The 27994-nt window shown below is 37.3% G+C and overlaps 1 protein-coding gene and 1 long non-coding RNA gene across 9 annotated transcripts in view; one reads left to right on the top strand and one right to left on the bottom strand.

Moving 5' to 3' along the window:
- Positions 1 to 27994, bottom strand: part of LINGO2 (leucine rich repeat and Ig domain containing 2) — a 1154206-nt gene that overhangs the window by 642150 nt on the left and 484062 nt on the right. For 4 of the 8 annotated variants that reach the window (XM_044939737.2, XM_044939739.2, XR_006549778.2 and 1 more), the window contains exon 2: positions 13352 to 13481. The exons of the other annotated variants lie outside the window; for them this stretch is intronic. The gene's annotated coding sequence lies outside the window, so the exon portion shown is untranslated. The remainder of the gene's footprint in view (positions 1 to 13351; positions 13482 to 27994) is intronic. 8 annotated transcript variants of the gene reach the window in all.
- LOC112583848 lies at positions 8 to 27994 on the top strand. The gene is made up of 4 exons (XR_003108125.2): positions 8 to 177; positions 12988 to 13049; positions 15542 to 15617; positions 26251 to 27994. It is a non-coding gene; the product is annotated as an uncharacterized LOC112583848 (long non-coding RNA).

Here is a 27994-nt window from a genome sequence, read left to right as displayed (position 1 = left end):
GTAGGACCGGTGTCCTTATAAGAAGAGGAAGCAATGTCCTCCTGGACACAGAGGAGAAGCCATCTGAAGATACAGTGAAGACATATCTACAAGCCAGAAGAACATGCCAGAAGCCAACTCTGACAGCAAACTTCATCTTGGACGTCTAGCCTCCAGAGCTGAGAGAAACAAATGCCTGTGAGTTAAGCCACCCAGTGCTGCAGTATTTTGTTATGACAGCCCCGGCAGGCTAATCCACACAGTCTAGGTTTCAGTTATTCTGCTATTTCAACCAAACCTAAGTACTTTTGCAGAGAAATAAAACAAGTAGCCCTTCAATCAGTTTACAATAATTATAGCATTTCATGAATCGATATTAACATAGGGACATTTGCTCATTTTGCACTGTGATAGAAGACTCTTGTCCTCAGGCAGATTACAGCCCTATACTTTTTAGTGCCCGACTATTTATTATGGCTTGGAAATGTGAAACTTTAAATACATTTGTGGAAACTGAGACATGCTATTGATTGAATTCACTAAAATAATTTCTTCAATATAGTTATTATTGTATATAACTCTAGTGAAACAGTCTAGCAGTTATCCCTATATGCAAACTTGTTGTGTTTTTTTTTTTTTTGGCAAGCAGACAAATGAAAGTTGGCATATGTAGGTATTCCCATCTTGTCTGCCTATCAATCATCAATTTGTATTTATGTAAAACATATTATGGGTTAACTTCAGGTTAAATTATTACACTGTCTCACAATAAATATTTTTAAAATTGAAATGTACTTAGTACAGTGCTTCCAGAGAAGGCAATGGCACCCCACTCCAGTACTCTTTCCTGGAATATCCCATGGATGGAGGAGCCTGGTGGGCCACAGTCCATGGGGTCGCTAAGAGTCAGACAAGACTCAGCAACTTCGTTTTCACTTTTCACTTTCATGCATTGGAGAAGGCAATGGCAACCCACTCCAGTGTTCTTGCCTGGAGAATCTCAGGGACAGGGGAGCCTCGTGGGCTGCCGTCTATGGGGTTGCACAGAATCGGACACGACTGAAGCGACTTAGCAGCAGCAGCAGCAGTACAGTGCTTCAAATTCAGTGTTTCCAATAAAAATGGCAAAGCTCATGATTTTCAGGGTGTTCCCCTATATTCTTAGCTTCTGGATTTGTCTGTGATCTTCCTGTTTATATCTCTGTGTGTGTCTGTGGCCAGTGATGTCCGACTCTTTGTGACCCCACTGACTATAGCCCACCAGGCTCCTGTGTCCATGGGATTTTCCTGACAAGAATACTGGAGTGGGTTGCCATTGCCTTCTGCAGGGGTTTATATCTAAGTGTATGCAAAATACAAAATTACAGAAAATGCACTTTCACTATAATTTGTGTTTTTATTCAATGTAAAGAAATATTTGAGTAAATATTTTCATCTACGCTTTTTTGTCATTTGAGTTCTACAATGAGATATTTCCTTAAACTTTTTTTTCTTATAATATTTGGGCATTGTTACACAAAAACACTGATGATTCTACTTTTGCCAACATTGTTTTGTAAACTCTGAAAATCTTCCATAAAATTTACATGAAAATAGTCTATTTTTCTTCCTTATGTGCATACTATGCTTATGTTACAAATATTTTGGGAAGGGATAGCCAATGAAGTATTTTGGGAAAAACTAGAAGGTGATCAAATATAAAATGGTTATAAAGGGACATAACAACTTGGTAAATGCGGGTGTAGTAAAATTCACATGTTTATTGCTTCATTCCCAAAGTGGGGGGAGCTTCTAATATAGGTAGGATCATATCAAAATGATTTGCGTATACTTGACTATGTTTCAATTGATGGTTTTGGAAATAAGAGAGGGATACACTGTCTTATGGACTCAGCCATGTCTTAGGTTGTGATGGAGCCACAGCTGCTTCAAAAGGCACAGGGCCTGGGTGTGCATTCCTCATGGCTCCATTTCTTCCTAGCTGAGACCCTGGGGAAGGAACTTAAATTTTGCAAGGTGCATCATCAAATCTAATATGGTATAACTATAGCATTTACTGCATAGAAATGAATAAGAATTTTTTTTAAAGTCAATGAGTAAAAACCATTGAGGAATATCTGACACCCTCACCATTAACTTGTTATGGACACTAATTTCTTCCACTCTTTCTGTTGAAACAAAACAAAACAAAAAACATTCTATCCCGAGCAGTAAGAGCTCAGCTTTAAGAGTCTTCTCTGTTAGGCTTCCCTGGTGGCTTAGATGGTAAAGAATCTGCCTGCAATTCAGGACACCCAAGTTCAATCCCTGGGTCGGGAAGATCTCCTGAAGAAGGGCATGGCTACCCACTCCATTATTCTTTCCTGGAAAATTCCATGGAAAGAAGAGCCTGGTGGGCTACAGTCTATGGGGTAGCAGAGAGTCAGACATGACTGAGCAGCTAACACTTTCTCAGGTTTAGAACCTGGATCAGATCTCATGTCAGCATCCTCTTTCTCTGTCAGATTCTAAAAGGTATTTGAAAATACTAAAACCAGTAAGACCTGTTCTGAGGTCATTGTTCCTTTCTTAAGTTTTAGTAACAATGCGAATTCAGAGCAATTCCAAAGTCAAGTATGGTAGGGGCTTGTGCTGTCAGCCTGAATCTATGGTGATATGTACAACTTGATAATCAAGGTGTTGAAACAGCTTGGCAAATATCACTTAGGCCCTTCATGCCTGGTAGGCAGAATAACCACCTCAATTTTTCAAGGTGATTAAGCTGATTAAGTAAGAACACTGTGATTCTTCATTCATCTATCTCCACTTAATCAGATGGAAAGGTCTCTACCACAGATAAAGGCATTTATGTGTTGTAACTTAATGTTTCTCTTCACTTTCTTTCCCCTCAACACCCCCACCACAGCCAGGACCCCTTCTAAGAGAGCCAGACGGTTAACAGAACACTAATTCAAAGCCCCTCATTTCAGAGGTGAGACATTTCCCTCTTTCTTTTTAATTGAAAACATTTAACAGACTTTCTAGGAAATAAATGCTAGAGCACTAACCTCTGAATGCCATTTAATCACTTGTTTCAATCAATTCACATGTTTATTCATGAGAATTGCTCTACCTGTTAAGTGTTGAATTAAAAGGATTGGAGGGGAGGAAGACACCATTAGGAAAATACCCAGAAAGTAGTGTTACCTGAAACATTTATGAACATCTATTGCAAACACTCTTAAAACCTGGTAAATTGCATTTTAATTATTTTTGTAAATGTATTAAAGTTAAGGAGCATTTGGAAAGCAGTCATCTAGAATTGAGGAGGTATAAATTAATCACATGGTTATATTGAATATTCAGAAATCCTTAATGGAGCAATAATAATTGTCGAGCAACATTAGAACTTCTTGGCACATACTTGGGGATGCTTAGAGCATATTTTCACACTGAGGAAATGTTTACTTTACCCAGCAGCCTATTTCCCCCAATAGAAACACAATAAAAATTCAAACACAATAAATCATTCCCAAGGTACAGAGATTCAAATGCCACAAGTGCTTTGATTCACTTTGCTTCAAGGGTACAATTTATAAATTGAAGAACTTTTACATTTGTTAGAACATAGCACTCTGGAAATGAGGAAAGCAAAGCAAATTGGATTCTGGGATCTTATTTGAGTGTCACTCAGCATTACCCTTGGCACTGAGTCACTGGCATCAACAGTGGGGGCAGAGCCGTTTCACCTCTACAGCCAGCAGGAGACCCTCAGAGAGAGTCAGGCGCAGAAAGGATCTCAAAGGGCCCCCAGAATTTGCCTCTACCTTTTTGAAAGGGAAAAATGAATTTGAGAGATGAAGTTAATTAATTCTGGCTTCAGACCCTGATGCTGGGAAAGATTGAGGGCAGGAGGAGAAGGGGACGACAGAGGATGAGACGGTTGGATGGCATCACCGACATGATGGACATGGGTTTGGGTGGACTCCGGTAGTTGGTGATGGACAGGGAGGCCTGGCGTGCTGCGGTTCATGGGGTTGCAAAGAGTTGGACATGACTGAGCGACTGAACTGAACAGTCAAAACAAACCAAGAAGAAAATAGGTTTCCTGATTTCCAACACAGTTTGTTCCTCTTCACAATTCAAAAAAAAAAAAAAAGACAAAGATCACTGTGAATGTGTACACTTTTTTTTTTCACCAATAATGAATGAATCAGACACATTGGCTTAATCTGTGTTACACTTTCTACTTTTTTTATACTATTGAATCCTATAAACATTTTGCCTGTTTAAAGAATATCTGTTATCACAAGGTCTTTTCTTTTTCACTTTTATTTTCCTCATCTCTTCAATAAACTGCTAAAGTAAATAAAGAGCTAGTGCCACTGATATTGTTACTCAATTTGGACCCTGTATGTTTGGAAATGCTGAGCTGTGCCTAACTCCTAAGATGTTAAAGTATTTATAGAACACTCCCTGCTCTACTTAACAAATCATTTGTTTCTCATGTACTGTGGTTGCTACCATCAAACTTCTGTATCACATTTATGGAAACTCAAGATGCTACAAAAAGTTACAGCAGCATAAATGAAGTTGTAGATGACAGATCTTCCAGATAAGAAATGTTACTTGTATTCTGCATCCTTCACTATACTTAAGATTTTCATGAAGGAAAACTATCTATAAGCCAAGTCTGTGGATTTTCTTTTCATCCTCTTCACTTGACTTTTATGCAGAGAAGTAGATTTTAATTTTGATGGATTCAAATTTATCAGGGTTGATGGAACATGTTTTTGGTGTCAAGTCACAGAACATTTTGCCTGAGACTGGATCCTGAACATTTTTCCTTGTGTGTGTGTGTGTGTGTGTGTGTGTGTGTGTGTATGTTGACCTCAGGTTTTCTATTTACAAATTTATTTTTTGTTTAAACTGTGAGGTTTAGGTCAAGCTTCATTTTCCAGTTGTTTTTTTTTTTTAACTATGTATAAGAATGCTATTGATTTTAATGTTTTGTATTAACGATATTTTTATTAGGCTTAAGAGTTTATATGTAAATTCTTTTGGATTTCCAATATACACACCACATTATAAGAAAAAAGGTAGTTTTTCCCACCTTCTTAATTCTTGTACCTCTTCTATTTTCTTATTGCTTTGCTAGAATCTTCAACAGAATACTGAATAGAAACAGAAATGGCAGATGTCCATGTGGGTCCTTTCCTGCCTTTAAGAATTTTTCTTACATTTTATTATTAATCATTATAATATAGGTCTTTATAGATAAAGCAATTCTCTTTTACTAGTCTATAAAAAATCTGTTTTGAATATTTATTGGATTTTATCAAATATTGTCTGTGTATAGTAAACTTCAGGAGTTGGTGATGGACAGGGAGGCCTGGTGTGCTACAGTCCATGGGGTCACAAAGAGTCGGACACAACTGAGTGAACTGAACTGAACTGAACTGATGGAACAGATATTGTCCCATTCCTTTAATCTGTTAAGGGATTTTCTATGATGATTCATTTTTGCCACTCAAGAACAAATCTCTCTTGCTTTTATTTTCTATTCCTGTATACACACATACACACACATACATATATTTAGGATACTGTTAAAGCCTGTTTAATAAAGATCTGAGTGGCAAACTCTTAAATATCATATATTTGAAAATATCTTTTTTTGGCTTAATCTCATAAAGTGCTTAGCTGGGTATACAATTTTATTTGTTTTTTCTTTCCCTAAGCCCACTGAAGATATTGATCCTTCATTTTCTGCTACTGGTGAAAGATCCACAGTTACAAGTCTACTGCCATCAAAATGAAAATATTCTGTCCTTCCTTTCTGGCCAATTGAATTGAAATTCAGATTCAATTTCCAAAATTTCTGATTGGTCTTATTCTATATTTATCTGTCCATTTGGTTTTTCTTACTCTTATATTTTAAATTATAAAATTACTTTAACTTTGAGCATACTAGGCATCCTTAGTTTTAAGTCTTTGTTAGATTCTTTCACATAATTAAGTTCACTGGCAGTAAATCCATATTTGAAATAATGATTTTTATAAAATTTTTACTTACAAGTTTGATTTTGTAGTAGACATTTTTATTATTCTCTCTCTATTCCTCTTTTATCCATCCTTTCTCCCTAACAAATGTATCAGTACCTTCACCTAGCCCTTTGGGTACCCAGCTAACTAGTCTGGTGAACAAGCTGTCACTCTGTTTCCAATCTCCCTAACTTCATGTTTTCCAACAAAGAATCAGGATTGGAATGTTTCAATTCCCTCCAAGTCCACAGGAGGTGAGCCACAATATGCCATTACCAGTTTCCACCCCAAGTGTCTGGACAGCTTCTCAATCACCACTTTGTTACTTTTCTAATTCATGGAGGTTTTCTGTTTGGTTTGTTTGTGTTTTTATAATCCAGCTATGTCTTTGCTTTCTCCCTTCAGATTTTATCAAATTTTGCTACATACTAGATCCAAGACAGTCCATCAAAACATACTTGACATCTTGCCCTGCATAGTCCCATGCTGTCTTTAGCTCACTCTAATTAGGCTTTCATCTGCGCAGGAAACTTCTTGGCAGAGTCACCAGTAAAACATCCATCCTGACAAATCTAATGGTCAGTTTTCGTCTCAGCAGTAGCTGACAGAAGTGATCATTTTCTACTTGCTGATGTATTTCTTTCCGTGTTTTTCAGGATAGTCTACCCTTCTTATTTATCTGAGTGAATGGCCTACATGCAATTTCCTTGCCTGGCTCAACTTTCTATTGAATTTTAATAATTGGAGTGTCCCAGTGCTCCTCAGATATGTTTCCTCTTTCTCTGTAATTACCTATGTTATCCCATAGAGCCATGAATTTTCTATATATACATATTATATAATATATAAATATAGTATATATTAAATAACACAAACTATATATACTATAATGTACAATTCTAACAAATTATATAATACAGTGTGTGTATATAAACACACACATATAATATATCCTGTCAATATTATATCCCTATTTTTTCTCCTCTTACCTCTTGAATAATTTATACACTATTTGTTTCTGCATATCCACTTTAACATCTAACAGTCATCCCACACAAAAACCACTGAAACTACTAAATGAATCCAGCAAGGTAGCAGGATACAAGATCCATATATAGAAATCTGCTGTGTTTCTTTACACTGTCAATGAAATATCAGAAAGAGAATGTTAACAAAAACTCCTGTTTAAAAGCATGTCAAATAGATACCTAGGAATCAACCTAACCAAGGAGGTGAAGGATCTATATGCTAAGAACTATAAAACATTGATGAAATCAACTAAAATGATATCAAGAAATGGAACGATATTACACAGTCTTGGATTGGAAGAATTAATACTGTTAAAATGGCTAGCTATACTTACCAAAGCAACCTATACATTTAATGTGATCCCTATGAAGTTACCCCATGACATTATCCACAGAGCTAGAAAACATAATCCTAAAATTCATATATACACTCGAAAGACTCAGAATTGCCAAAGTGATTGTGAGGAAAAAGAACTAAGCTGGAGGCATAACTCTCCCAGAGTGTACATACGACAAAGCTACAGTAATGACAACAGTGTGGTATTGGCACAAAAACAGATATATGGATCAGTGCAACAGAATAGAGATCTCAGAAATAAACCCATACATGTATGGTTAGTAATCTTCAACAAACGAGGCAAAAATAAACAATAGAGAAAAGACAGTGTCTTCAGCAAGAGGTGTTGGGAAAGATGGACAGACTCATATAAAATAGTGAAGGTAGAATATTCCCTCACATCATACATAAAAATAAATTCAAAATGCCTTAAACACTAGTATATAAGACATGATACCCCAAAACTCCTAGAAGAGAACATAGGTTAAATATTATCAGACATGTATTATAGTTAAGGTTTTTTTAAATCAGTCTCCCAAGGCAAAAGAAAGAAAAACAAAACTAAACAAATGGGACATAATTAAACTTAGAAGCTTTGGAAAGCAAAGGAAACCATCAACAAAAATGAAAACACAACCTACAGAATGGGATAAAAGTTTTGCAAATGATCAGACTGACAAAGGCTTTATTTCCAAAATGTACAGACAGCTCATACCACTCAATATCCAAAAAACAAACCAATCAGAAAGTGTGCAGAAGACCTAAACAGACAGTTCTCCAACGAAGACATACAGATGGTGGCCAACAGGAACATGAAAAGATGTTCCATGTCCCTCATTATTAAAGAAGTGCAAATCAAAACTACAATGAAGTTTCACCACATACCAGTCTGATTGGCCATCTTCAAAAAGTCTACAAATTTGCTGAAAAGGATGCAGAGAAAACAGAAACCCTTGTTGGTGGGAATGTAAATTGGTGCAGCCACTAAGGAGAATAGTATGCTGCTACTGCTGCTGCTAAGTCGCTTCAGTCATGTCCGACTCTGTGCAACCCCATAAATGGCAGCCCACCAGGCTCCCCCGTCCCAGGCATTTCTTAAAAACTAAAAATAGAGTTATCGTAGGATAGAGCAATCCCACTCCTTGGTATATCTGCAGAAAAATGAAAGCTCTAATTTGAAAAGATATATGTACCTCAATGTCCATAGCAGTGCTGCTTACAATAGCCAACACATAGAAGCAATGTAAGTGTCCATCGAGAGATGAATGAATAAAGATGTGGTATCTGGTTCCATCACTTCATGGGAAATAGATAGGGAAACAGTGGAAACAGTGTCAGACTTTATTTTTCTGGGCTCCAAAATCACTACGGATGGTGACTGCAGCCATGAAATTAAAAGATGCTTACTCCTTGGAAGGAAAGTTATGACCAACCTAGATAGCATATTCAAAAGCAGAGACATTACTTTGCCGACAAAGGTTCATCTAGTCAAGGCTATGGTTTTTCCTGTGGTCATGTATGTATGTGAGAGTTGGACTGTGAATAAGGCTGAGTGCCGAAGAATTGATGCTTTTGAACTGTGGTGTTGGAGAAGACTCTTGAGAGTCCCTTGGACAGCAAGGAGATCCAACCAGTCCATTCTGAAGGAGATCAGCCCTGGGATTTCTTTGGAAGGAATGATGCTAAAGCTGAAACTCCAGTATTTTGGCCACCTCATGCGAAGAGTTGACTCATTGGAAAAGACTCTGATGCTGGGAGGGACTGGGGGCAAGAGGGGAAGGGGATGACAGAGGATGAGATGGCTGGATGGCATCACTGACTCGATGGACGTGAGTCTGAGTGAACTCCGGGAGTTGGTGATGGACAGGGAGGCCTGGCGTGCTGCGATTCATGGGGGTCGCAAAGAGTCAGACACGACTGAGTGACTGATCTGATCTGATGCATGTATATGTGTGTGCATTGTGTGTGTGTATATACATGTGGGTGTTAAGTCACTTCAGTCGTGTCTGACTCTGTAACCCTATGGACTACATATAGCCCACCAGGTTCCTCTGTCCATGGGATTCTCCAGGCAAGAATACTGGAGTCTCTTATATCTTGCATCTTCATAATTTGTGTCTTTAATAACTTGTATCTCTTAAATGCCCTGCATTGGCTGATGGGTTCTGTGGATTTACCTTAAGTATGATGGAAACTTCTTGGATAGTTTTAAACAGGAGTATGATGTAATATGATTTCTGTGGCTGCTAGATAAGAGATAGAGTATAGGGGACAACGGTGGAATCAGGGAGGCCAGTTAAGATGCTACTGTAGGAAGCTAGACAACAGAAGATAATGGTGTGGACTAGAATGTTAGGTCAAAAGTTATGTTTTAACCATATTAGGCTTAGATGACTTTCAATTTTTTTCTTTATTTAACTAGAATTGATCTATGATATTGTGTTACTTTCAGCTGTCAAAACCTGACTATTGTTTTAGGTGTACAACTTCAGATTCTTTTCCATTATAGGCTATTACAAGATATTGAATATAGTTCCCTTTGCTATATAGTAGGTCTTTATTGGTTATTTTATATATATATATATGTGTGTGTGTGTGTGTGTGTGTGTGTGTATAGCATTATGTGTATGTGTGTGTGTGTGTGTGTGTGTGTGTATATATATATATATATATATATACACACACCATATATATAGTATGTATTTTTTAACCCCACACTCCTAATTTATTCATCCCCGCCTCTTTCCCCTTTGGTAACTGTGTGTGTTCTATTTCTATGAGTCTGTTTCTGTTTTACAAATAAGTTGACTTGTGTTTTTTTTTTATTTTAGATTTCATATATAAATGATATATAATATTTGTCTTTCTCTGCCTGACTTACTTCACTTAGTATAATAATCTTAGGTTCATCCAGGTTGCTGCAAATGGCAATATTTCATTCTTTTTTATGGTAGAATAATAATCCATTATATGTGTGTATGTGTGTGTATGTGTGTGTGTGTGCATGTACATATATACACCATGCCTGCCAGTGCAAGAGATATGAGAGAAATGGGTTTGATCCCTAGGTCAGGAAGATCCCCTGGAGGAGGGCATGGCAACCTACTCCAGTATTCTTGTGTGGAGAATCCCATGTACAGAAGAACCTGGGGGGCTACAGTCCATAGTGTCGCAGTGAGTCAGACATGACTGAAGTGACTTAGCATGCACGCACACTTACAATGGCCCTAGAAGACTTAACAGGTCTCACCACTATCATCAGAGAATTCTTTCCAACAGTCTTGGCATTCTTATTACCTTTTAGAATATTACCCTGGACTAATAATGTTTCTTTCCCAAATCTTTGCCTAGTTCTTTTTATACATCATTCAGTTACTGTTTAATTGCTACCCCTTGAAAAGGTCTTCTATAATCACCCTAGTTAAAATACTCTCCTGTCACTCCTTTGTCCTGAAATTTCTTTTTCAGTTTATTGGATATTCTTTTTCTGGAATTCTTGAAGTATAACTGACAAAATTGTAAGGTATTTTAAGTATATATCATGATTATTTGATAACATATATATTGTAAAAGAATTGTCGCCTAGTTAACTTACCCATACACATGTGTGTGTGTGTGTGTGTTAAAACTTAAGTTCTACTCTCCTAGAAAATTCCCATTATACAATACAGTGTTATCAACTATATCCATTATTTTATAAATTAGATTCTCAAACCTTATTCACTTCGCTATTCTTTTATAAAGTCTCAATTATTATTGGATATTTTAATATTTATTGTTTAAATAAATTAAGCAAAAAATATTTACTTGTTTCTTATCTATCTCACCCACTTGTATTCAAGTTCCCTGAAGGTAGGTATTTGATTTCTCTTATTCACAACAGTTAACCCTGACATCTAGAAGAGTGTCTAGTACTTAAGAGACATTCAATAAATATCTGCAGAATTAATAAATTACAGCATTCCACCAATGATTAGGAATCTAATTAGACTGATCAGCTGACACAACTCCTATACAAAGGAAATGGTATATAGTATATTTTTATATCTGGCAACCAAAAACATAGAGAAATAAATATTTTTCAACTTTTTCCATTAAATTTCCTTTACTTTAACTCTAAAGTAAGAGCACAAACAACACCATACAAAATGTTAGCTGTCAAGGCATTTCACAAAACAGTGGCTAAGTCACCCTTTGATTCCTTTTGATCTGTGCATTTTGGATTTCCAGCATTTCCATTCCCAATGGCTGGATGTATGGAAAATCTTTACACCTCTAAATTCAAATTCATTCTAAATGAATGATCTTGTCTCTCCATTGACAGCTGTGCCTAATAAAGCCTAAAATTTGAGAGACTATTAATTCTCTGAATTATTTGTTGTGATAGCAATATTCCATTGAAGGTCCTCTGACATGTCTTTAATATATTCTAAACTCTGTTAATATTTTTTAAAAGCCATTGAATTGTCCTCTTTTAACTGGTGAACATCACTGATTATAAATTACATCATAATAAAGGTGTTAAAATAGCAAAATAAATAACACAACACTGAATTTTAAAATGTGATACTGGAAAGGCACACCATATTATGGAGAAAAGTGACTCAAACATTAAGATACATGTTTGATGAAAAAATTACTAGACATTAAAAATAAAGGAATAATTCTTTGAGCACCCATTCAGGAAAAAATAACTGCTTTACAATGGATCAAATATCAGACTGGTATCAGGTTTCTTAACAGCAACATCTATGAAAGAGCAAAGCAGCAACTACAAAGCACTCAGTTTAGTGTCCATGTTCTCTCTGCCAAACCGTAGATCATTTATTAGGTTTCCTGAATCCACTGCTATCAAAACTGATGTTCTAGATAAACCTCAATGAATTTAGGGTCTTCTAATAATATTAAGGTAATAGAGGCAGAGGATACCTGTGTTACTAAGAGCAGACCCAAGGGCCAAATGACCTCCTACCACTGTGGACAGACAGACCCTGGATTTTTCATTTGTTGAATCCATCTCAGACAATATCTGAGTTGTCTGAGTCAACCTTTCCAGTTAGATTTATTATTTATTTTATAATGTAACAAACATTTCTGAGCTTGTCATTGTATCTTCTATATGAATTACTTATTTCTTTAAAAGATTATAGCAACTTTCCTAACAATTAAAATAAATGTTTGTCTCTTGGGAGCATTCAAAATAAGTATCTACTATATAAGGCAGTTTGATATAAACCACCTTCTATCTTACTATGTTAAATTTTATATTATATTGAGATCATGTAGAGTAGAAAAATCAACTCTAAACTGCTCAGTAAAATCATTTAGAAATCATTTTCTAGAAAAATAGTAAGAATCCAGGCTTTTTTTTCCCCCCACAGAAGTAGAGTCATGTTATGCATTCCAGATATCAAGGGACCTTAGAGATTATGTCATCTCAACTTTTCATTGTACAAGTCAGTGAATTTGGCCCCTTGGAGAATTAATGACAATCACATAATTGTAGGGCTGGGACCATATTCTAGGATTTTGGTTGTCTCATTTAACATTCCTTATATAACCTCCTTTCTTGTTGAGATCTGTACTTGTAAACATTTCCTTATTGTATTCATTTCACAGATATGCACCACTCTGTCCTAGCTAGTCTTTGCAATTCAGGAAACGTGAGGTAAAGAAGACAGGTAAGATCCATGTCCTCTGGGAGTCACTATTTCTTGATCACACATGGCTTTTGCAAAGATTCACTAAAGACCCTCCCATGACTCTTCACTACACCATTATCTTCCCAAGCTCCACTTTCTTCAGAGACCCAGGGCATTCCTATTCTGAGCTATAAGCCCAAGGCAGATTCTTCAGGAAGCCTTCCCTGCACCCCTCACTGCCCCAGTCTGGGCTACATGCCCTTGCTTTGTGCTTCCTTATGGGGTCACACAGAGTCGGACACTACTGAAGTGACTTAGCAGCAGCAGCACTGTATGCTTACCTCTGTCAGAGCATCACAACTTGTAAAGGTGTTCGTCTACTTCCTTGTTATTCCTTCCTCTTAAACTATGGCCTCCTTGAGGCCTCCTAGTGCTCTGTTTGTTCCAATATCTCTAGTATCTGCATAGTACCTGGAACAGAATGAATGCTCACTAAATATTTGCTGTTGTCTAAATTGAGAATGAATGCATAAACATAAGGTCTTATATGAACCATTTACATCTCACTGTCAATGAGTTTAAAGAAATTAATTTCTCCCTGTAGAGTTGCTATGCTGCATGCTTAGTAGCTCAGTTGTGTCTGACTCTTTGCAACCCCATGGACAGTAGCCCACCAGACTTCTCTGTCCATGGGGATTCTCCAGGAAAGAACACTGCGCTCTCTTCCAGGGAATCTTCCTAACCCAGGAATTGAACCCAGGTCTCCCACATTGCAGGCAGATTCTTTACCATCTAAGCCACCAGGAAGGCCCCCAAATACTGGAGTGGGTAGCCTATCCCTTCTCCAAGGGAACGTCCCTACCCAGTAATTGCAGGAGAGCCGGGGTCTCCTGCATTGCAGGTGGATTCTTTACTAGCTGAGCTACCAGGGAAGCCCCTCTGGTAGGATTACTTGTACCTTAATAGCTCCAAACTAATCATTAATAAATAATGTTGAAACTATCCAATGTACTTCTAGGACTGCAGTTGACCTTGGAACAACACAAGTTTCAACTGTGGTGAGAACACTTACAGGGGATTGTGTGTGTGTGATAGTACACACTGCAGTAACAACAACAATGGAGCTTTCCTGGTGGCTCAGTGGTAAAGAATCTGCCTGCCAGCGCAGGAGACACGTTTGCTCTCTGAATCAGAAGGATCACATGGAGAAGGAAATGGCAACCCGTTCCAGCATTCTTTCCCAGGAAATCTCACGGACAGAGAAGCCTGGCAGGCTACAGTTTCCATGGGGGTCACAAAGATTCAGATGCAACTTAGTGACTAAACAGAAACAAACACACTAGAGTTACTATGCTATAGTAACTATATGGTTGAATATAGTAACTATAGTAACCATAACATAGTAACAATAGTATAATATAGTTACTATAGTAACTATAATATAGTAACTATATGGTTGAATCCATGGATGCTGGATCACAAATAATGAGAAATCATGGATATAGATGAACCACATATATATAGAGGGCTAATCGTAAGTTATACTATATTGCTACTGCTTAGAGGGTGGGTGCTCATAAAACCCATGCTATTCAAGGGTCAACTGATGTCATGTACTCTCTACACGTCTCTCAGCAATGGACTGCTCATATCTACACAACCCTCTCATCTGATCAACTAGGATAAAATGCTGATGCTGGAATTTTAACACACACGAGATAGGCTTCATCGAACTTCTGATAAAATTACTCTGGTTTTCTGTTAAATGCCAAGCTGATTTAAAAATTGCCACATGATGACTTGCAGCTAAAGAAATCCATGATTTAGAACTTGGATGCTTGCCAGAAGGTATTTTTCAGAGTTGAACTCTTGTCTGTGATTAAGGGACAAAGGTCTGCGGTCTACTTTCAGAAACAGAAAACCATAACAACAAAATCCTCAATGAAATAAAAAACTCTACACATTCCAGTTTAGTTATTACACAGGCCAATTTATAATTCTTTCTCAGCTGGAATCTGATATCATAGAGTCAATAGATTCATTCAGATCTAAACTTCTATCTTTTCACTGGGGCATGCTCTCTAATTGAACACTGCTTATACTTTGTGCTGGGAATGGGAAAACACTCCAGGATGTCTCTGCATTAAAGGAATCTATGGGGGTTGTACAACATAATTGTCTTTGAGTTGTATTACAAATAACTCCACAGGAGACACTAAAATTGGCCTACTATCTAAATACTAAGAAAAAGAATGTCAATACTCAATCTAGTATTTGAGGCAATGATATTATTTGGTCTTGTCATGAAAAAAAAAAAAAATCATCATTTTCTCAAACAAGTGAACGCCTTATTTATAATACAACATACTTTCTTCATTTTTCTCCATCATTAAGCATTAGGTGTTGTTCCAATTATTAGCAGAAATAGACCCGTGACCTTCTTGCTGGGGTTCACATGAGTATCATTCAGAGTAATTCTAAATCAGAGGAATAGTTTTTGAAAGTTAATCTTGTTTCCTCCTTTTCTTCAGGAATTCCAGGTTGAAGCCATCAGGCTCCCATCTGGTCACTAAGAAGATGTTTAAGGCCACTTTCAACACTATACTGGTCAGTCTCCTTTCAATATCACAAGTGGAATTATGGGAAAGCATATAAACATACTGCTGCTGCTAAGTCACTTCAGTCGTGTCCGACTCTGTGCAACCCCATAGACGGCAGCCCACCAGGCTCCCCCGTCCCTGGGATTCTCCAGGCAAGAACACTGGAGTGGGTTGCCATTGCCTTCAAGGTGTAATTAAAGTAAATCTATCCTGATGATGAAGAAATATTTTTAATATAATTTTACTTATATTGGAGTATACTTGATTTACAATGTTGTATTAGCTTCAGGTATACAGCAAAGTGATTCATTTATACATATACATATATCCATTATTTTTCAGATTTTTTTTTCCCATTTAGGTTGCCACATAATATTGAGTAGAGATCCCTGTGCCATACTGTAAGTCTTGTTGATTGTCTATTTTATATATTAGTGTGTATATATTAAACCCAAACTCCTAACATTGTAAATCAATTGTACTCCAATATACAATAAAAATTAAATTTAAGAAAATAATAATTTATCTAGAACAGAATTTAACATTAGAAAGATTAGGATTAAATCCCTATTGTTCTACATATTAGTTGTATTACTGATTTAAGGCTCAGCTTACGCACAAACAATTTTGCATTTTAAATATGATACATGCCAAGAGTCTAAAACACTTGTTTTCACACATTAATAGTTTAATGTACTTTAGTCCTTAGTTCATTCTTCACAACCAACAGTGTACAATTTCATAGTGAACAGTTAAGGTAGCCATCTCTAATTCAAAATGGCAAGCTTCCCTGAGGCTTCAAAGTCCTACCTAAACTATCCCTTCAGGCAACTATTAGGATCAAATGCAATTTTTTTTTTTTTTTTTTAATTTGCCACCCTGTTTTAGCTACTCAGTTTATTGCTCTGGGAGATATAAACAAGTTTGAAACACAATGTTTTCTGTAAAAATCTTGAATCTGGTTAGTTAGACAAATAAATATAAAATAATGAGTAGTGTGAGGTTGAAGACCAGCTTCTTTGAGGTTTATAAGTCTATAATTATAAATTCAAAGGAGTAATTTATATGGTAAACTTAAAGAGGATGCAAGAGTGGAAAAGGCTCTTAAAAAAACATGTTTTTAAAAATTCTATTTGTTTCCTTCTTCCTCTAACTCCACTTGCTAACTTCTCTGGGCATCAATTTCTTCCTCTTTAAAATAAGCAGATTAAATCTGACATGGTGTTTTCCAACTCTATCATTCTGTGATTAGGTCTAAAGGAATCAGTTGGAATGACTGGAAATTTAGGGAGTAAAAGAGGGTCTACAAAGCCTCTGGAATGAGCATTAAAAGATGAGTTGAGTTCAGGCTGGTAAAAGAGGTAAAGAAGGCAACCCAGATGAGAAAATACTTGTGAGCAATGGCTCTTGATCAGAGGCTTCTAGACAAATTTAAAAGCATGATAATGGTGATGAGGAGGAGGATGCAAAAATAGTTGAGATTATAGCAATACATCACAACACACCATCTGCCATTCCATTTTAAGCAAATCACTCCTCAGGCAATAACTGCCAGAGTTTACACAAAATCTACAATACGTTTTGCTCAAATAAAACCATCTACAACTGGAATGCCTTTGCCCCAACAACAACAGAAGAAAAGGAGCGTGAGGTCTTCATTAATATGTTAATTTGCCCATTTCCTAGCTGCGTTAACATAAAGGCCCTATGCACAGGTTGACCCAATTAACACCATATCATTGTTTCCTTCAAACTGCAGAAAGTATCTCCCCCAAAAACACTGTATGAAAAAAAGAAACCTGGGAGGATTTGAGATTTCATGGAGAAACAGGATTAGATCTGTAAGAATAGACCTATCAGGTCTGGTTTTAATCACTAAATAAAAATCAGTAACATATTACATAAAGACATTGATAAGATATTTTGAATGAGTATTATTGACATTTTGACACCTGACTTTCATCTGTCATCTTCTGATCATGATACATTTCTCAGGGTTTCCCTTCTCCAAAATTTCAATATTTATACATATGTCTATTTTACTGCATAGTGCAAGTATGCATACACACTCATTCATATCTGTCACTTTGAGGACCCGTGCACCATAGCCCACCAGGTCCCTTTGTCCATGGGATTTTTTCAGGCAAGAATACTGGCGTTGGTTGCCATTTCCTACTCAAGGGGATCTTCCTGACCCAAGGATCAAACCCGCGTCTTCTGGAGCTCCTGCAGCTCCTGCATTGGCAGGCAGGTTCTTTACCCTGTGCCACCTTGGAAGATATTAAATGCATATTAAAAAGCATCATCTTTCGTACCTAGTCCTTTTTCCTAATGTGTCATACCATGCTTCATAATTCCCATATGCTAAGTCTTGCCATATTCTCAGAGATGCAGTGACTAGGCTTGCCAGATTCAGCAAATAAAAAACTGCAAAGTGAAACTTCAGATAAACAATAAAAGTATTTTTAGAAAAATGTCCCCCATATAATATTTAGGACATAACTTGCATACTGTTTATCTCTAATATATATAACTCAACATCATGGACTTGATCTGGCAACCCTGTGACTGAAATGATTGATGAACAAAAATCATTTCTGAGCAAATATTTCTTAAGCCTTCTCCACAAAATTCAAAATGATATATTATTAGTTCCCCATACAGTAATGCCTCATCAAAGTGGATACTCACAGCCTCTTTTATAGCAACCTTAACTCCTTCCATCCCACATAATCCTAGAAGTTCTAAGGCTATGGCTATCTTTGCTACTGTCCTTTGATTGACTGAGTTTTGAGACTATATTGCTCTATTATGCTTTATATACTTTTTCCCCTTTGCTAAACATCAGTGTTCTCTCTTTTTAATTTAGCCTAACAATTTGCATTGTCAGATTTCATATTCTTTTCGAAATATAGATCGAATAAAATTTGCATATACTCTCCTAGATTTTTGCATACATTTTGTAAGTTATCTTTGTTAGACATCTATAGTTTTCTTTGACTCAGTCAAAATACGAAGACAAGAGATAAAATCAAACATGTTTATATAAAAGTACTATCAGCAAATTGCCATTAGGGTATATATTTAATTTCCAAATGCTATTCACTTTATTTTCACTAATGTGGAAACATTATGTAAACCACTGATTTTGCCATACACTAAGGACCAGCTCTTGAACTTTACAGAGTGGTATAAAGGAAATTTAGTTTAAGTCTTCAAAGACTGAAAAAAAAAATAGATTTTTTGTGTGTGAAAATTCTGGAGCATTTCCAACACAAAACTTTAAGCAGCAATGAATTATTCATTTTTATTTGGAGAAAATTATGGACTAACAGCTTAATAAATAAAATAGTATGCTAAAATTGTACTATTGGTATCTAAAGACATAAAAATGAATTTTAAACTGTTATGAGAGCTTTCTACCTTATTTTACAAACTGGTAATGTTTCAAGAAGAGTCATTCAGATTTACAAAAATGAGGCAAGTATAAGTGGCAAGATATTGAACCAAGAGCAGAGTCTCTCATTCTCATTTCTTATAAAAGCAGAAGTCAGATGATATTTAATAGAGGTTTCCTAACTGTGCTTTCTCATCTGAAAAGTAGGGATAATATCTTTTCAGAGAGCTTGGGTTGAGGGAAAGAAAAGTGGAACAGACATTCCCTATTTAATCTCTTTTTCTCTGGGTCCACATTTTACCTATAGCAGAGGAACTTACACCACTCATTTTCCAGAAGTGAGGCTGGAGGAGTGAATGCAGGCTGGGTGGACAGGCGAGGGGAATGAGCGATGGAAAAAAAAGGAAGAGAGGAAGGTTTGAGTTCAACAAATCAGTTATCAGATCCTGCTTTAGATAATTTCTCATATTCAGCTGAAGGAGATGATGAGATTTTAAAATGCCAAAACAATCTTTTTGTTGTTGATGATTTTTTTTTTTTTTTTAATTCTCAAGATTACTCCTCAGATGTTTCTTCCTAAATGCACTTTTCCCCCAGGAAAAAGCAGGCTTTAGACACTTCCATTTGTTACATTAGGAAACAAAACAAAGGCTTTGAACCTGCCTTGGGAATGAAGATACTTCTTCAAGTTGACATTCCTTAAACATTCATTGTCTATTTATTCAACATTTGGCGGAGAGGTGAAACTAACAAGAAAGAAAAAAAGTAGCATCTCCAATTATACTCAAAGTTTGATCCCCAAGTCCAGATCTCCAAATGGTTCAGCTCTGAACTCAGCTCAAGACAGGAGAGTTAACCCTACCAGCCCACACTTGGAAGGCTGACTGTAGAGGCCAGAGGACAGCATCAGAAAACTTTCAAATATGCAGACTCTCCCCGAGAGTTCTTATGAATAAAACTTCCTCCATCATACATTTCTAATGATGTCTAATGCCTCCAATGGACGAAATCCGGCCTGCGCTTTGTCAGTCTTGGCAAGGCAATACCTTGGGCCCTGTTCATGAAACTTGTCATCATACAAGGAAGGACTTAGGACATAAACGTGTCATTGGAATCCTGATTGAGTTGAGAATCTCAAACTTAGGTTGTTTAATTACAACAGGTAATGAATGAGTTGGAGAAGGCAATGGCACCCCACTCTAGTACTTTTGCCTGGAAAATCCCATGGATGGAAGAGCCTGGTAGGCTGCAGTCCATGGGGTCGATAAGAGTCGGACACGACTGAGTGACTTCATTTTCACTTTTCACTTTCATGCATTGGAGAAGGAAATGGCAACCCACTCCAGTGTTCTTGCCTGGAGAATCCCAGGGACAGGGGAGCCTGGTGGGCTGCCGTCTCTGGGGTCGCACAGAGTCAGACACGACTGAAGCGACTTAGCAGTAGCAGCAATGAATGAGTTAAGTGCATTATCTGGCAGTGCTGAGGTCTGAAAGTGACTGCAGATTGTACATATCATTTTTTGTCACTAGATTGTGCCTTTGAGAAAAACTATGCTTAGAACAAGAATTGTTTTTGTTTTCCTTTAAATAAAAGAAGGTCTGTAATACAATGCTGCTGCTGCTGCTGCTGCTAAGTCACTTCAGTTGTGTCCGACTCTGTGTGACCCCAGAGACGGCAGCCCACCAGGCTCCCCCATCCCTGGGATTCTCCAGGCAAGAACACCAGAGTGGGTTGCCATTTCCTTCTCCAATGCATGAAAGTGAAAAGTGAAAGTGAAGTTGCTCAGTCGTGTCCAATCTTAGCGACACCATGGACTGCAGCCTACCAGGCTCCTCTGTCCATGGGATTTTCCAGGCAAGAGTATTGGAGTGGGTTGCCATTGTAATACAATGGGAGATTAGTAAATGGTAGCTAATATTTTACTTCAGTATTTCCAGCACCTAGAAAAGTATCTGAATTAAGAGATATTCATGAAATATTTGATGGATTGGTGAATTAGATTAAACATGATGGCATTTTTTTTTTTCTGTTTGAGGAGTGGTATTATTTATTTCAAACTTAAATATCTATTGGACATTGGAATTCCATGTTAAAGATGAAGTTACATAATAAAAATGAAGCTCCTCTGTGAGTCTAGCTGCTAAACAAATCTAATATATTAACATGCTACTGCTAAGTCACTTCAGTCGGGTCCAACTCTGTGAGACCCCATAGACGGCAGCCCACCAGGCTCCCCCGTCCCTGGGACTCTCCAGGCAAGAACACTGGAGTGGGTTGCCATTTCCTTCTCCAATGCAGGAAAGTGAAAAGTGAAAGTGAAGTCGCTCAGTCGTGTCTGACTCTTAGTGACCCCGTGAACTACAGCCTACCAGGCTCCTCCGTCAATGGAATTTGCCAGGCAAGAGTACTGGAGTGGGGTGCCATTGCCTTCTCCAAATATATTACTATAGTTAGGCTCTTTCAACTTAAGGGTTGTGAACCAATTGGTATAAGTAATTGAAAATATGATTAGCAATTTATCTCCTTCATATCACATTAGTTAAGGAGACACCTTAAGTGGGTTCACAGTTCAATATCACCTAGTTTTCATGAGATACCATTCTGTTCTTTTTGACCAGTTGATACTTAAATACAATTCAGGGATTCATAGAGGATTTAAAAGATGAATTTCCATTGATTAAAAAGTATGTCACAAGAAATATACTATATAAATTGCTACGATTAAGTGACTCACCATTTTTTGGTACTGTTAATGAGTAAGTGCATCACCATTTATTGATACCGGTAATGAGTACATTCTTTGCCCCGGCATTGTTGATAAGAATCCTATTTTCATTCGCACAAAGCCACAATGGCTCACTATGGGGATGTGTTAGGTGGGTGCCGGGTAAACAGAAGAACTTAGGCCATGCTGAGATGGCAGCTTCTGTTCAACTCCATCCAATTTTTGCATGAAGGGACAATATTCCTAGTTTTACTATTGCTTTTGACCTTTCCATGGACTGGATTTTTGACTCCTTCCAAGTTTTCTAACGTTGTCAACTAATTCTATTGACAAACCAACAACAACAAAATTGTCAACAACACTGAATCACTGAGGCTAATGCAGTTGAAGGTCTTTATCCAGTTCACAGCATTCCAGCTTGTTACTGCTGTTCTATTTTGCTTTCCAGAATGCTATGCTGAATCTATTGCTTTCTGTCCTTGATGATTTCTTTGGTAACAATGCATGTTCTTCTGGTTTAGGTGAACCCATAGGAAACTGGTACTTGCAACATTAACTCTGTAAAGAAAATCTGAGTCTCTGTATTAATTAAATATTGGTATACTGCTGCTATAAAGCAAACAACTACAAATTATCAGTACTACACAATAAATGAGCATATATTTCTTGCTCATGAGTTTGTAGATCAGCTGGGGTGCCTACGCTTCAGGCTACAGTATTTGGAGCAGTTCTACATGTTGCCTGTTGGAGAGTTGCCTTTCCTCCATGTGTTTAGCATCATCTCCCAAGAGCCAGTAGGCTAGTGGGGCATATTTACTTTATGTGAAGGCAGAGGCCCAAGAGAAAAGTAGAAACGTGCAAGCTCTCTTGAAGGCTTTGAGCCTGGTAAACTGCTGTTTCTATCTACATGGTGGTGGCAGTGGTTTTGTTGCTAAGTCATGTCTGACTCTTGTGATCTCATAGACTGTTGCTTGCCAGGCTTCTCTGTCCATGGGACTCTCTGGGCAAGAATATTAGGTGGGTTGCTATTTCTTTCTCCAGGGGATCTTTCCAACCCAGGGATCGAACTCGCATCTCCTGCATTGCAGGCAGAATCTTTACCGATTGAGCCACCAGGGAAGCCCTTCTATCTACATACCATTGGCCAAACAAGTCACGTGGCTAAGCCCAAAGTCAAGGAGAGAAGAATTCACTTTTCCCAGGATAAGTCATGGCAAGAACGTAGATGCAGGGAGGGAGGAAGACTTAGATCCAAGCATTCAAACTATTAAATACTATACAGTTTCTTGCTTTGATAATACCAGAGGTCATTGACTTTATTGATTACATGTTAAGGTCATAGACTGGAATCTTTTCTGGGCCCTCTGGAATTTTTCTTTCTTCTATTTGACAACAATATCTTGTATTATAGCAATTCCACCTTGAGTTTTCCATTTCTCACTAACACTCCATAATCTTGTTGTTCTTATTTTCCGTTCTAAGAAATTGGTTTAATTTCCTGTCTTACTTTATATACAACACTGCTTACTTAAAATGTTTGCTTCCCTTAAAAAAGCCCATACATTCTGAAAAATCAGCAAACTAAATAGCTATTAAATTATTCTACTGAATTAAATATAGAAACTTAGAGCAAACGAATAGAAATTAACATTGTAAAATCACAGAAAAAATATCTGTATACTTAAATCTTGCCTGTATGGCAGCAGGAATGCAGCTGAATTTAAAACTTTAGTTATTATTCAAGGTACATTATTCTGGTGTTTTGCCAAAAAAAAATTAAAAGGCTGTTCCTTTATTTTAAAATGGTTGAGTAAAATTTTTTAAATTGTATACATACATTTTTAAAAGCACAAATGTAACAGGAAAAGACAGTATATTATCTGTAATTTAAACAGTGACTTTTCTACTTGACCCCAAAACTCCACTCCAAAGAAATTACTTCAGGGAAATGGTTAGATATGAGGTCGTGTATTTGCTTTTGAGAATGTTCACTGCATTTTTCATTATAGTAACCCATATGGAAAAATATCTAGAGTCCAACAATTCAGGAATTTCATATAAATTTCATCATGTTCATAAAATGGATAACTAGGTTATTTTGAATCATGCTTTATGAGAATGTAAAGTGGGCAATGGGCATAATATAATTTGCATAAGGGTAAAATATTTTCAAAATTATATTTAATGTGTCTTAGATTTTTACAGGAGTCGCAGATTATACTGACATTCTGATAAAAGCTATAAACCTCCCACCTAGAGAAATGCACTCATGTACACAAACAACAAAATGGCACGCAACTGGGGCTGGGGGTATGAATTTCTGGCATTTTTGACATGTTGGATAAAGAAAGCCTGATAAATATTGTGATGATTAAAAAGAAAGAAGAAAAAGAAAAAGGGAAAGAATTGTATCTATTTCTTTATTTACAAAAAAAGTTTTCATACTCTCTGAAAATATTTGGGAACTTCAATAGCAAGTGGGGAAAAGTTTTGCCACAAACACAGAGATACGGTGAGTAATACCGAGTCCATACACACATGTGCATACACACACTCACAGAGCCAAGTCAGAGAGCTGCATTTCCACATCTGCAGGTATGAAGACAAAGGGAGTAGCCAAATCCACAACAGGAAGTGTCACTGATATCATGATGGTTGAAGTTTCAAGGACGATCTAGTCCTGGGCTTTAAACGCTCTTGGCGATAGATGATGTGACCTCTGGCCTCAGCTAAGCCAGAGAGCTGGACCTGAGACTCCTGCACAAATGAAGTTTTCTTCTCCAAGGACTATGGTGGCATTTTGCATATTTTATTATTTTGTTTTTAATAATGGGACAATACTGATTTTTGATGGTGTCTGGTCACTCAAGATTCAGCAGTTTGAGTGTTCTAGACTATAGACAAATTTAGGTAAAGGGTATGGACTCTCATCTGAAAGAACAGATACCAGAGATTGAAGATGTACGTGTTTATCCATGCTCAGTGGCTGAGTCATGTCCAACTCTTTGCAACCCATGGACTATAGACTGTAGCCCACCAAGTCCCTCTGTTCATAGGATTTCCCAGGCAAGAATACTGGAGTGGGTTGCCGTTTCCACCTCCAGGGGAACTTCCTGACCCAGAGATCAAACCCGCATCTTCTGCATTGCCAGGCAGATTCTTTACGACTGAGCCACCTGGGAAACCCCCGAGACTGAAGATATGCACTGCCAATAACAGATTTTTAATTCTCTGTGCCTAAGTATGGTAGGGAAACTACAGACATGATATCCAATTTTACATGATTTTTATTTTTCTAGAATTCCTTCCACTCCTTCCTTCCCTCAAATAACTCAAAAGTGAACACATATGTTCCCTGGTTAGGGATTCTTAGCCCTTAAAAAAATAAACTCTGTATTGCCTCAACTATTTTAAGTGTAGTCACAGTTTTATCCAGGCAATTCTTCAATATTTTCCAGTTAAGAGGAAAAGTAAGGTCACTGAAAAAATATAACTGCCACTGTGCATCTAGCAGAGTTGAGCAGCAACGCACGAATGACTAGAATACCTCCACTTGCCCCAAGCCAGTCATGTGGGAGAACCTTGAATAAGCCAGTCATGCGCAAGAAACAAAGGTGGACAGAGGTGGTTGAATGGGTCACTGAAAGTGCCTTCAATGCTGAATGTATTCAGTGTGTTCTAATTCCATAAAAAACCATGATAAATGTAACTCCAAGTCAAGAATCTACTCAAGAGCACATCAATAAGCAGCCAGCTTGACAGAATTTGAACAGACCCAGGTGCCACCAGTAACCACACTGAGTTACAAAATATGGCACTTGGTACCGTGCAACTTTTATGGCGAAGTGATAACTGACTGTTACAGATGTGCGACCAGTGTGATTTAAAAACTTTAGGGAGCTGTGGAAATGTGAGAATGAACAGAAATACTTTCTAGGGTTACAAGGCTAGCTCTTATATGTGGTTTAGAATCAGCCTTTTCACTCGATAGCATTATAACACTATGGGTTCTGCAGTCAAGCCGACCAAAGTTTAATCCATTCTTCAACTCTTAGTGGCAGTGGAACTCCGGACAAGTTACTTCACTTGTTGGAGAGTCGGTTTCTTCATCTGTAAAATGGCAGCAACCATCCTCTTTGTCTTTCTGTTGATGATTAAAAGAGACAACGTGCAAAAGGGCTTTGTGTAGGGTTGGATACAATAATTACTCAATAATGTGAGCTTTCTTCAAATGAGTTCTTGTAACTTCCCTCACTGTTCCACATCAGTCTTATCCTAGTCACTGCTAAAATATTCTTTATTCCTTTCATGTGTAAGCACATGAATTCCCACAACGTCTGATGTGAGCAGGCAGAACTTCAACAGATAATAGGGACATGTCTCTCACCAAGAAAGGATGATAATAGCTACTGTTCATTGAGGAAGTGACTTGTGGTAGATACATGAAATGTGATGCATTGTGTATCATATACATTTGACTAGTTCTCAGTATAATCATTGTTTCCTTCTTTTAACAGATAACGAAAAAGGAGAAATCATTGACGCTAGTAACTAGCAGAGACTGACCTCAAATTGAGATCTCTCAGACTCTAAATTTAAGACACCTACTTCCAACAATGTCTCTGTTGTAGGTCGACTTGTGTCCTCCCCCACCCCCAGATTCATGTTAAAGTCCTAACCCCAAGTATCTGAGCTATCTGGAAGCAAGGTTATTAAAGATGTAATTCCTTAAGATGAGATCATACCTGATAAGGATGGGCCCCCTAATCCAACAGGAATAATATCCTTACAAAAAGGGAAAATATGGACATAGGCATACACATAGGAAATGCCACATGAAGTTGGAGGCAGAAACTGGGTGATGGAGCAGAAGCCAAGGAATGCCAAGGATTGCCAGCAAACCACCAGAAGCCAGGAGAAAGACTGGGACAGATTTTCCCTCACATACCTCAGAAGGAGCCAACACTGCAGACACCTTGACTCTGAACTCCTTGTCTGCAGACTTTGAGACACTGAATTTCCAAAGTTTAAACCACCTGGCTTATGGTACTTTATTATGTCAGGCCTAGTAAACTAACACAGTCTCCTCTTTTCTCATTCCCTTTCATTAGTATTATCTGCATATTGATTCTTTCATATGTAGAATACCAAGTAATTTTGATTATTTTTGAGGCCTTCCAAAAACTAATATAATTTATTTAGAAAAATGGTCATGAACTTCCAGCACTATGGTAGTCTAGGTTACTCAAAACCACCTCCTTCTATGAACATAGAGGAATGCTGGATAAAATAAGAGCAAAAAATATTTTAAAACAGTTAAATTGAAAAGAAATACAAGTTAGTCAGAGCTGAAGAGAAATTTAGTAAACTAAAAATAGAACTGAGGGTATTACCTGTAATTCAGCTCAGAGAATCATTTAGAGATAACTGAAGTTAACACTTGAAGGGAAGGATATGATGAAAAGTAATAATGCATGTACAACATTAATTCAATAAGGGAACAGACAGAAGAGGAAAGGGAGAAGCAATATTAAAAGTGCAAATGGGAACTTCCCGGTGGTCCATGGGCTGAGTCTGTGCTCCCAATGCAGGGGGCCCAGGCTCGATCCATAATCAGGGAACTAGATCCCACGTGAGGCACTGAAGACAAAAGATCTTGTGTGCCAGAACTAAGACCTGGTGCAGCCAAATAAATAATTAAAATAATATATTTATTAAAAAAACAAAGTGCAAAGGATTCAAAATTACCCATAATTGAAGAAAGGCATGAGTGTTGAAGCAAAGCAATGAGTATCAAACGTGATGAATGAAGGACAAACCCATACTTCAACATTTCATTAAGAAACTTCCTAAATATAAAAACCCCTAAAATTCCTAAAAATAATGACTACTATATTGAAACAGTCCTACAATCAACCTCAATAAAGGAGAGAAGACAGGGAAAGTATACATTTAATGTGTAAAAGGAAAAGATCTGTCACTCTAGAATTGTATATCCAGTTGGACTTTCCATCAAGAGTGAGGTAAAAATAGACATTTTCAGTCAAATTGCAGAGAATGTAGCACTCACAGATCTTACTGAAGGAAGTGCTACCAGAAGCACTTCAACAGAATAAAATTTAACTCAGAAGAAAATGCTGAATATAAAATACAATAACAAGCAAATACGTTAATGAATGTATTGGTTATAAAAAGGAGCCAGGCCTCGCTGTCCATCACCAACTCCCAGAGTTCACTCAGACTCACGTCCATCGAGTCAGT

Source organism: Bubalus bubalis, chromosome 3, assembly GCF_019923935.1.
Source record: "Bubalus bubalis isolate 160015118507 breed Murrah chromosome 3, NDDB_SH_1, whole genome shotgun sequence".
Lineage (NCBI taxonomy): Eukaryota > Metazoa > Chordata > Mammalia > Artiodactyla > Bovidae > Bubalus > Bubalus bubalis.
The sequence above is the reverse complement of the archived record's forward strand: the minus strand, read 5'-3'. Positions and strand labels throughout refer to the sequence as shown.